Genomic DNA, 12,811 nt, shown 5'->3' with positions numbered 1-12,811 from the left:
CATCATTTTGAGTACCACCTCCGTACTCCCCATGACCCACTGACCGACCTCACCCCAACATATCAGGGTCCTAAAATTCCTCCCGTAGAGCATCTCAAAAGGAGGTCGATCAATGTTGGTGTGATAATTGTTGTTATACGAAAATTCCGCCAATGGAAGATATGTATCCCAACTTTTGCTAAAATCCAGTACACATGCCCGCAGCATGTTCTCCAATGTATGGATAGCCTGCTCAGTCTGACCATCAATTTGCAGGCGGAAAGTCGTGTTGAAGTGAAGTCGAGTGCCCAACTCCTCTTGGAATTTTTTTCAGAACCTACAAGTAAACCAAACATTCCTATCAAATACCATAGAAAACGGCACCCCATGCCGTGCCACAACCTCCCGAATGTAAATATTGACCACCTTCTCCACTGAAATACTCTCCTGGATCAGAATAAAATGTGCAATCTTGGTCAATCGATCCACGATGACCTATATTGAATCCACTTCGCGCACTGTCCTTCGAAATTTTTTGATAAAATCCATTGTAATCTCTTCCTTGACATTCCTGCAAGTCAAGCACCTCTCCACATACCAGGCCACACCCTGGTTCATGCATGGCCACCAATAGTCAAACTGGAGATCTCTGTACATCTTTGTCGCTCTGGGATGAATAAAGAATCTCGACTTGTGTGCCTCCTCCATCAAAACCTGACACGCATAACCCCAATATGGAACCCATACCCTACGATGTAGGGTCAATAATCCCTGACTATCATAATCAAAGGAAGCCACCTGGCCCACTATGCGCTCACTCTTCCGGTGCTCTTCCTTTATAGTCTCAACCTGAGCCACTCGAATCTGCTCTAAGAGTGGTGTAATCATTGTCATTCTTAAAAACACATCCCTGATCGGGGAAGCAACCGCCTTGAAGCTGAGAGCATCGGCCACCACGTTGGCCTTTCAAGTGTGATAAAGGATCTCACAATCACAATCGTTCACCACATCCAACCATCTACGCTGCCGCATATTCAGATTCAGCTTATCCATCAGATACCTCAGACTCTTGTGATTCATGTAAATAGTACAACAGACCCCATAAAGGTAATGTTGTCAATTCTGGAGGGCGAAAACCATTATCCATAACTCAATGCGTATGATATTTCGCCTCATGAGGCTTCAGCTTCCTCGAAGCGTAAGCAATTACATGACCCCGCTGCATCAGCACTACACCCAAACCCATGATTGATGCATCAGAGTACACCACAAAATGCTTAACACTCTCCGGAAGGGTCAGAATCGGCGGCTCCCACAATCTCCGCCTTAGAGTCTCAAAAGGTGCTTGCTGCTCAGGCCCCCAATGAAACGTGACGGTATTCTTCGTCAACAGGGTTAAAGGAACTACTATCTTAGAGAAATCTTGAATGAATCTCCGATAGTAACCCACTAATCCAAGGAAACTTTGAATCTTAGATGGAGACCTCGGAACCTCCCACCTCATCACCGCCTCAACCTTGGCTGGATCGACCAGAATACCGTTCTGGTTGAGAAGGTTCCCCAGAAATTAAACCTCGTACAACCAGACTCACACTTGGAGAACTTCACATACAACCTCTCTCTCCTCAAAGTCTCCAATACGTCTCTCAAATGCTCCTCTTTGCTACTCCTGGATCTTGGAATAAACCAAGATGTCATCAATAAACACAATCATAGACCGGTCCAACATAGGCCTACATACACAATTCATGAGATCCATGAATGCGGTTGGATCATTGGTGAGCTTGAAGGGCATCACCACGAACTTGTAATGACCATAACGAATTTGGAAGGCCGTTTTCTGTGTATCCTCCTTTCTAACCCTCATCTGATGATAACCCGAATGCATATTAATCTTAGAAAACCAAGATGCACCCTGGAGCTGGTAAAATAAATCGTCAATCATCAGGAGTGGATAACGGTTCTTCACCGTTAGCTTATTCAGCTCCCGGTAACAGATACATATCCGATGCGATCCATCCTTCTTGTTCATAAACAAGATCGATGCTCCTTATGGTGAGCTACTCGGATGAATAAATCCCTTGTCTAACAGCTCCTGCAGTTGTGTAGACAACTTCTGCATTTTTGGAGGTGCTAACCGATAAGGTGCTTTGGCTATCAAAGCCGCACCTGGAACTAAGTCAATCTGAAACTCCACTTGCCTCTCCGGAGGCACTCCAGCCAAATCCTCCGGGAACACATTTGGGTACTCCCAAACAATCGGTACATCACCCACAATCGTCTTAACCTTCTCTCGGGTATCCATCAAATAAGACACCAATCCATAACAACCCTGCTGAAGATAGCATCTGGCCCTACCTATTGAACAAAGATTTGACCCACGTTGAACACCCTTTCCTTGAATCACTAACTTTCCCCCACTTGGGGTTTGAATACGTACCAACTGATGCTCGAAATCAATCATTTCTCTATTGGGGCTCAACCAATCCATCCCCACAATAACCTTGCTCTCACACAGAGAAATGAGAACCAACTCAATCGGGTACCACTCACTAAACAATTCCAATATACATCCCCGATGAACCCTCGATACTCGCACAAGACGATCATCAGCAATCTCAACCTGTAATGGATAATCCAGCTCCCCCGGAGCATCGACAAACCTCTTGCTGAGCACGAGAGATACAAAGGATCAGGTAGCCCACGAATCAAACAAAACCAAAGTAGAGATAACGTTCACAAGGAACGACCCTAAAAGCAAAACACAAATATAAGTAGTAAAATTAACATAAATAAAGGGATAAGAAGAATATACATACTTGTTACCACATTTGGTGCTACAAGAGTCTCCTTGGCCGTCAGCTAAAATTCCCTGCTCCTCACAATAGACGCCTCCGCCTTGCTCTGACGACCATCTGTAATCTGGAAGGTCATCGGAGTGAGTGTTGCTACGGGTCATGCCGCGGATAAACTCGAAAAATCGGCTTTTATGGCCCCTATGATTGCATTGAAAGAAAATCGGACTCGATCCTTAGGTGGTGGTTGTGCAATCCCAACTAAAGTGCCCAGTCTTCCCACACTTGTAGCAGCCTGAACCACCCCCTGCAAGCTCCATTGTGCGTCTTGTCGTACTTTCCATAGTGGCCCCGACCCTGCTGGCCCCTCAATCTCGAATCAAAAACCTTGGGCCTCTTTCCCGAACCCTCATAACCCTTTACCTGATCCGACTTCCTCTTCTTCTCCATCTCTAAGTCAGTATGCCTCTCTCTGTCTCTCGCCCACCATATTGTCCAATGTCATACAATTGGATATACTCACAAACTGTCTGATATTGCCCCTCAACATATCCTGATATCTCTCCTTCTTCATCTCCTTGTCTGCTACATACTGCGAGACTAGTAATGCCCTCTCACGAAACATAATGGTGATCTATGCCACCGTGTCAGTAGTATGGAAAAGGTCCTGAAACTCCCTCGCAAACTGTTGGACCTCAATCACAGGTGCAAACACAACCCGAACCCTTGTCACGAAATCCTCCTAATCATCGAATCAAATGCCTTGCCTCCCAAGGCGTTACCAACATCCTCCCACCAATCTCAGGCTCTTTCTTTTAGAAGATAGGAAGAAAGTATGACCTTTCCCCCCTTGGGGCAGCAACTAGTATGGAAGGCGTTTGTGACATCCGCTAACCAACGCCTGGTCATAATCGGGTCCTTCTTCCCAAAGAACTCTGGATCCCCACATGCCTAAAACTCTCGGAAAGTCAAAGAGAGGGCTCCCACCATCGCCACCATATTTGTACGAAAAGTGCCCAAGCGCTCATCCAGAATCTCCATAATACCCTCCTTGATCGTATCGAAGATCATAGGAGTCTGCTCAAGAATATTGTGGGTAATCTCTGATGAAATGAACTCCCGCATTTAATCATCCATAAACCCAGCCCCAGTGTCACGGGATGAATTTTAAGACTAGTCTATCTCGTGCGCCACTTAGTGTTCTCTGACTAAGTCAGGCTAACTTCGATGATCTCGATGTACTTAATGATCTTGGAAAGCAAGAGACTCAACAAGGGACACTTCAAGAAATGAAACTTCTATTATAGAACTCAACTTCTTTACAAGGCTACCTCTCGATGGTTTGCTACATATGAACTCACCCCTATTTATAGGATCTTACACCTCCTCAAATGGAAGTGTCTAGATCCCGTATTTTCTTGAGTATTCTAGAGCATTCCAATTATATCTCCATGCCTTTTACAAGACTCTAGAATGTACCATACTAATCTACGATGTCCTAGAGATTCCTAGGACATTCCAACATTATCTAACTTGTACCTTCATGACCTAGCATGTTATAGGTTATTCCAAAGTCTTCTAGGTCGTTCTAGATTCGTCTATTGTCCTCTTGATTATTCCAGATCATTCCATCTGGTTCCATGAACATCTATAATTTTCTAGCATCTTCCAAGGCCTCATAGAGTATTCTTGATCTTCCGGACTCTCTTCGGGTATTCTTTATCGTTCCAGCATTCTTTATACGATCCGAGAAACTTCCAAAAACTTGGTCCGTGACACCAGACCCCGAACCCGAACCATCACCGGCACTAGAACCAACACCAACACCCACATCTCCTCCAGAACTTCCTCGAGTGACCACCATACTGAAACATAAACCATACAAACCATCATAATACATTCGAAGAATCCCACATTCTACAAGCTCCCTGATATCATCGGGACTTTCCTTGACTCGAGTATGGATCCTATGATTCCAGTAGTACGAGCCCATATTGATTTCCACATCTATCTATACTTTCCTCAATGATCTCCTCGAATCCCCCAAGTTACTTCCCTATCAATCCAAACATCCTTTAGCAAAGCAAGGCTCTCGGTACCGAATCGCCTCCTCGGTTTTCCTAGGACTACCACCACACCACTTATCGCCATCAGTTGCAGAAGGAACTCCCTCTAACACCCTCTAACTAGCTTACAAATACAATTACACACCACCGAAACTAGATAACTCTTAGAATGAGAGGTCTCACACTACAATGGTTGGACTCAAACAAGAGTTACGCAATAGGGTTAAACCTAACCTTCTAAAATTATTAAATCTTAGTAATATGTAACTTAACCCATTCTCTTACTCGTTAGCTGATGTTAATGGGAACTCCTAAAAGCACAAAGCAAGTAGCATTCGAGCATTAAGTAATCGAAATCAAAGCAAAACCTAATCAGCCCATCCTATCACTAACTGATCCAGTACTAGCATGCAAGTCTACAAGCTCATACAATACGTATATATAGGCATCTCTCCTAGAATTCTATCATGCAATCCTAAGCAGATCCTTAGCCCTAGTCTAGCACATGATTCACAGATTCACAATTCAAAGCATATCACAAGAACAAGTATGGGTATTTTGGGAAAACTTACTTGAGCTAGGTCGATTTCATGCACCACAACCCTTTCTTTTATTAGAAAACTCTTTCTTAAAACATTTATTTTTATAAAAAATCTACCAAACCCTCAGTTTGAGTTCAGGCACACCCAAGAGTATATTTGAATCCCCCAAACCAAGGCTCTGATACCAACTTGTAACATCCCAAAACTCAGAACAATTTTTTTTGTTTTTATATTAAATAAACCATCAACCAAACATGTTTTTCAAAACCATGAAGTATTCAGAGTATATCAATAAAAATCCCAAAAGTACATCATAGTCAATAAAGCGGAAAACCATGGTGTGTGCCATGCGATCATCCCGTGCTCTTCCCATTCGAACCGAAAGTACGTGAAACATAAATTAAAAACCGTAAGAACAAATCTTAGTGAGTTCCCTAAAATACCGCATACCATACATATATGTCATCTCAAGGCTGTACAGAGTCTATTTCACCCCTAAGTCTATTTCAAATCATATGTCAGCACAAGGCTGTATCGGGTCTATTTCAGCCCCGAGTCTATTTCAACTCATATGTCAGCACAAGGTTGTACCAGGTCTATTTCACCCCCACATACATATAGCATACATACGTAAAACATGAGTCACAAAGATTACAAGCACATACAGTCCCTAGTGTCCTACAATACAGTGAGCAAACTCACCTTTGTATGTTTACAATCAGATAGATGCTCAGGCTGCTGAACCGGAGAATCTCTACACTAACCAATCAAATAAAAACCCAATTAATAATTAGGTCATAAACCACAATCGAGACTTTAATCAACTAATCCCGGCTTCTAGGGTAAAAGACCATTTTACCCGTCCCTCATTTGGCCCAATAGTCGTGTCCCAAACTCAATGGCACTGAAAGCCCAATAATGGCCCAAATCCTAAAGGACACTCAAGGACAATATGAACCCAAATACATGAAGGCCTAAGGCCTAACAATGGCCCAACTCAGAAAAACCAGTGTCCCAACAAGAGCCCAAAACCCTAAAGTCCAATGGCGACCCAAACATCAAAAGCCCACTCCGATCGAGTACGCTAAGCGTACCCCTAGTACGCCTGATGTACTAGGTTGCTACATAAAATCAGGGATCCGGACGCGTACGCGCATCGTACTCTTTTGTACGCCCAACGTACACCCCATTAAACCTTTTTGTCCATTAAGCACTTAATGTTTAAGACCAAATGTCCATATTTCAGATCCAGACCTTGGGGAACGTCTTAACCTATAAAGTCACGAACTTGAAGCCTTTTCATGGCTCAAATGGACTCAACCCTTAGATTTAGCATCCTACTTTCACCAAATGAACATTTACTCATGCATGGTTGATCCTCAAGCATCAAGATGCAAACTTTATGGACTAGGGATCTTAGAAACATCAAGAGGAGCAACTCATAACTTCTAGAGTGGTAAATTCCCACTAGATCTCATTCATGCGACCAAAAGTGACCAAAACTCCACTAGATCTAGATCTAAGCATAGAATGAGCAAGTTCAAAGCTTTATATCTTTATCAAACTGAAATGATGAATGAAATCTGGATCTACAAGCTTCGACTTGATCAATGCTCCTCAACCAAGCTTCTTCTTCTTGAAGATACACCAAACACACACCAAAACGTACACAATGTCAACTCTCACTTGAAATAGGTCAGGGTTTCGAAATGGGACTCAAAAGAGGATATGGAGGCTAGTAAGGAGGAAACCTTGGGCATAAGTTTGTTTAAATAGGGTCCGAACCCTAAAATTAGCATTTCTACCTTGATCAAGTACGCCATGCATACTAGAGGTACGCCCAACGTGCCTGCTTCCTTCCCAAGAATTACAATAATGCCCATTGGGACTAAATTTGCAAACTAAATTCACACCAAGGGTCAAAATGAAAGATACCTTGAATCAGGTGTTACATTTTGCGGGAACTGATCACTATGATTTAGCTTACAATTGTGGATTTAAAGGTTCAGGTACTTCAGAGGATCGGGAAAAGGTGACAACGAGATCGTACACATCTTCGAGTTGGTTTTTACTTGAGAAATGCTATGGATACTCTAATTTTTATGATTATGTTTTGAAATAATGACTTGAATTTTTAATGGTTTTGTGGAAATCTCTTTTGAAAATGAAAAAAATTTACTATTGTTTTTGGGATGTTACATTCCATTTTGTTGTGATTTAGTAAACTGTCCACATAAAACCTCCCTATGTAGAGGGGGTTCGAGAAGCGTGAGAGAGAAATTGATGAGACGAACTGTGGAATTCAAGCACAAAGCATCCAATTGAAAATCATATATAATCCGACTTCTTCAAATTCCTTCTAAACCTGCCAAAAAATCAATTCAAATTAGACATTTATACCGAGTAGATCAAAATAAAATTAAACAAAAGAAAATCAAATGAAAGAAAGGATTCAAAGCAGACGATCATGAGTCTAACAGGGATTTGATGTCATAAGTTCATTATATTACTTGAGACCTACAACAATAAATCAAATCAAATTAGCCGGAACAGGAACAGAAGATGAAGAGAAAAAATGAATAGGAGGTGGAGGCCTTTATACTCCTTGAACAAAAATTCCAGACACAATCAATAGTGGGAGAGTAAGAACATGGGGAAGGAGTTAAACTCAAGAGAGGTTGAAGGAGAAGTGAGGCCGGAGGTTGTGGAACTATATGTTGAATAAATAATGTGGGGAAGAAGTTGAACCGTGGTGTAACAACGTAAATTTTCAACCAAAATTTTCAATTAAAAAACACATTTATCCCAGTAATAAAATCACAAAATATCTCAATGTCAAATCATCAAAACTCATATCCAAAAATTATATATACAAACTCCAGGATCCTCTCAATCATAACTCAAAACTCTGATGTGTGTACAATCAAGCCAGCGCCTTCCTGTGATCCTGAGAGTACCTGAAACACATAACACATAACACGGTAAGCACAAAGCTTATTGAGTTCCCCAAAATACCACAAGCATCGCGTTAGCCACTCGAGGCTAACTCAATACGACCCTCTGGTCAATGTGTTATAGTGGAGACCATCCGGTCCCACAACTCGAGTGGACTCTCCGGTCCTAACTCAAAAGCTCATAATAATAATACTTAGCATAAATCACAAAGACATTATGTAGAATATTGCAATACAAAGACAAGCACATAATACATCTCAATCACACAAGTATACCACTCATGGTAAGTATAGTGAGAAGACTCACCTCATAAGCTAGCAAGTAAAAGTCTCATACTCGGAAATCTCGAACTAGCCTCCGCCTAACACATTGGATAATTAACTCTAATTAATACTCTACGCATGCTCAAAATATACGAAGGGTTGTTCTCTCTCTCTCTCTATCTATCTATCTATCTAACTTTTGGTATGGGCAAAAGACCATTTTACCCCTCCATGGTCTCCACTATCCATATTTGACCAAATCCTAAAGTCAACAGAAATCAAACTCAAGTCAAAAGTCCATGTTTAAATCGACTCGCTGAGTGCACCCATGTGACTCGTCGAGTCCACTCGTTTTCCTTAGAAGTCTCGTGAAGGTTCAACTTAGCTCATCGAGTCGACCCCCAACTTGACGAGTTATCGCATGATCATGCTCATCGGGACAAACCCTAATCGACTCGTCGAGTTGGCTCATAGACTAGGCGAGTTCATTCGAACTCTTTTCTCATTCAGACGATTTCAAGGCAGAAAAGCTTCCCAAACTCTAGATCTAAACTCTTAAGGCCCGTTTATCACGTAAAGCCACGAGCTTTACGTCCATGCATGGCACTTAAGGCCTGAAATGCCAAGAACATGCTTTATTATGAGTTTTTCACTCAAGAGATCTATTATGGCTGAATAAAGCAGGAACCTTTTGACTCTAGGGACCTCACATGGTCCAGATTTGAAGTCCAAACCTCAATATGAACTCAAAACACTCAAAGTCCTAAAGTTAGATGGAAAAAGCCCTATACTCCCAAAATCATGAGATCTACTCAATAAAATGAGAAAGGTGCGAACTTTTACCTTTCACAGAAGCTCTAGAATGAAATAACCACGAATCTAACAGCCCCTTCTTGTCCCTTGGCTTGGAGTCCTTCCATTCTCTTCAAAAGATGCACCAAAAACTCAAAGTTAGCTCAAATTCTCTCTCTTATCTCAATGATCGAATAGGGTTTTCTCTCAGAAGGTTTAAGCAGCTGATGAGTCGCAAATGAGGCTATAAGTGCCCTTAAATAGGCCCCAAACCCGGGGATTTAGGGTTTCACTTCACAACGTCTACTCGACGACTCGACTCTCTGACTCATCGAGTAGATCATTAATCCCTCGTAGCACAACGCGACTGTACTCGACGAGTTGTAGCACCAACTCATCGAGTTGCTCAATAGTCCTCAAAATAAATAAACAATATAACTGGAAGTCTGGATGTTACAATTCCTCCCCACTAGAATCAGACTTCTCCCTAGAAGTCATGCTCTGGAAATAGCTCAAGGTACTTCTCTCGCTTCTCGAATTTCGGCTACCAAGTCAACTCGGACCCCCTCCGATGTTGCCATTGTACCTTAACCAGGGGTACCTCTTTGTTCCTTAGAACCTTCACCTTTCGATTCAAAATCACAATCGGCCTCTTAATGTAATTAAGGATCACATCCACCTGAATGTCCTCTAGGGGTACCACTATCGTCTCATCGGCTACACACTTCCTCAACTGGGACATGTAGAAGGTGTTATGAATCTGACTCAACTCTGCAGGTAGCTCCAACCGGTATGCTACCTTGCCACTCTGGCGGTCACTCTGAAAGGACCGATATACCGGGGCTCCAACTTGCCCCGTTTCCTGAATCAGATCACCCCCATCCATGGGGATACCTTTAGGAGGACAAAATCTCCAACCTGAAACTCTAGCTTGGATCGTCGCCTGTCTGCATAATTCTTCTGGCGACTCTGGGTCGTCCGTAACCTCTGTCTAATCTGCTGAATCTGCTTAGTTGTCTTCAGCACTATCTCTGTGCCACCCATGACTCTCTGCCCCACTTCTCCCCAACAAATGGGAGTCCGACACCTCCTCCTATATAGAGTCTCAAAGGGGGGCATACCGATACTAGAATATGTGTCCCAACTTTCTTCGAAGTCCATCACGCATGCTCGCAGCATATCCTCAAGCGTCTGAATCGTACACTCGCTCTGCCCATCTGTCTGCGGATGGTATGTGGTATTGAAATGTAGACGTGTGCCCAAATCTTCATGAAATTTCTTCCAGAACCTGAAAGTAAAGCACAGGTCTCGATCTGACACTATCGAGGTTGGCACTGTTGGATAAGGTGTCTAAGTCCATAACTATATTTAGTATGTATTTGACCCGGCTTGGCATGGTCCATTTGGGTTGCATCGACATCTCAACTGTTGGATAGACAAAATGAGAAAAGGGCACTTACGATTTGTTAATATACTATAACTTCTAATATATTAATATGAAATCATATTATTTAATTAGTATTGATCAAGAATTAATTTGGAATTAATTTTGTGATCAAAAAGAGACTAATTAAATATATGGGGATTGATTTATAAATCATTCACTCTTATATAGTGGGCTTATGGTTCATGATTCACCAGATTGGGCTAGGACCCATTGGGTGCTCCATGGAGGTTATAACACATGGATCATGGGGGAAATGAAAAGCCATGCACATTATGGTTTACATGGTGTAACCCTACATGTGGCACACTATATAAGGAGCTCTATAGCTAGCAAAATCGGCCACTATTGCAAGACAAGGAGGGCTAGCCGATTTTGTGATCAAAGTGTTCTTCTCTCAAGTTATTCCAAGATTTGTGGTGTTTTGTGAAACATTTGAGGCATCACATTTGAAGTCCTAGGCTCACAAAGTCTTAAGGAATCCAAGAAACTACAAAGGTATGTCATTCTACTACTTTTTATATTAGAAGTACCCCATGTCATGCTAGTTAGGATGTAAACCTTGGAAAATTCTTATTTGCATGAATATTAGAGAAAACATAGATCCAAGGTTTCTAGGGTTACATATACACCATAAGAGTGTTAGAATGCTCAAAAACCATCAATGGTATCAGAGCCTAGACTTGTTTTCTTTGTATTTGATGCAAAGTGCTTGAAAAAATCGATTTTTCAGCTCACTGTTCAGTGAAATCGCCGAGTCCATGGGGGGACTCGACGAATCCAAGTGAAAATGCATCCTACTCGTCGAGTAAGTTCTTGCACTCGATGAGTAGGAGCCCATGTGTGCAGAATTTTGAGTTTTGCTGCTGGAAATAGACTAGAAACAATACCCTAAACTGTTTTGGACTTATAAAACCTGTTTTTGATGGTGTAATGACCATGCTAATCCATTTTCAATGGTTATTATCAAAATTTCAAGTTTTTATATGTCTTTATATGATTCTTGAAATTGTTGATATGAATGTTCATACTTATGAGTTTTAAAAGAACATAGGAATTATTTGCAAATTGTTTGTTAGTGTAATTCTTGATCTTAATGCCTATTGATGGAGTTCATAATTTGTCCTCAAGTTATGGATTACCAAAAGTCATTTCTTTAAAAGTCATTAAAGAACCATAGGTTACATAAAATGAAGAGTCTTCATTTTAATAAACCATTAAACCCATAAGTTATGAATATGAAAAGTTTTGAATAAGTTTCAAAACTTGGCCTCAAGTTTGGAATTTGTAAAGTCACTTTAGAAAACTTTAGTTCCAAACCCTAGAGTTTTAAAAGTTAAAATTCAACCCTTATACTTTATAGTATTATAAGTTAATAATACATACATATATATATATATATATATATGTATATGTATGTATGTATAAGAGCAAGTCATTATTACCGTTAGCAGGCCTCATTCACGAAGCCGGTCTATAAGGGGGTATAAGATTGTTGCCTATAAAATGGCAGCTTAATGGGTGTCCACTCTCACCCACCGCTTCCTTGACTGGTGGAGGGTCGTTAGCCGAACGGGCAGGACAAGGACTATAATCCTCATTAAAAGTATAATGAAAAAATATAAAGTAACTAAACCTTTTATAAATTTCCAATCTTAGTTACTTTAGGAAAATGTGAAATTAGTGCTAACCCATGAAACTACACTTTGTACCTTACCAAGTTGTTGGTGGAGCGTGTGTGGGTAACCGACACACTAACATGGACTAGTAAGAGTGGAAAAGGGTGACTTAATATTTATCATAGATCGGTGGAATGCGTGTGGGTAACCGACACATTAATTAGGTGATAAACATTAAGGGTACCAAGTAAATTTGCATGGTTATTCACACATTGTTTGTGATCCTTGGCATCCCAGTCACAAACTTGAGAGGGCACAATCGAGATTTAAACATGCCATTGAAAAGTTAAATGAAT

The sequence above is a fragment of the Lactuca serriola genome, chromosome 8, assembly GCF_051521515.1.
Source record: "Lactuca serriola cultivar US96UC23 chromosome 8, Lser_US96UC23_V15, whole genome shotgun sequence".
In the NCBI taxonomy this organism is placed as follows: Eukaryota; Viridiplantae; Streptophyta; class Magnoliopsida; order Asterales; family Asteraceae; genus Lactuca; species Lactuca serriola.
The sequence above is the reverse complement of the archived record's forward strand: the minus strand, read 5'-3'. Positions refer to the sequence as shown.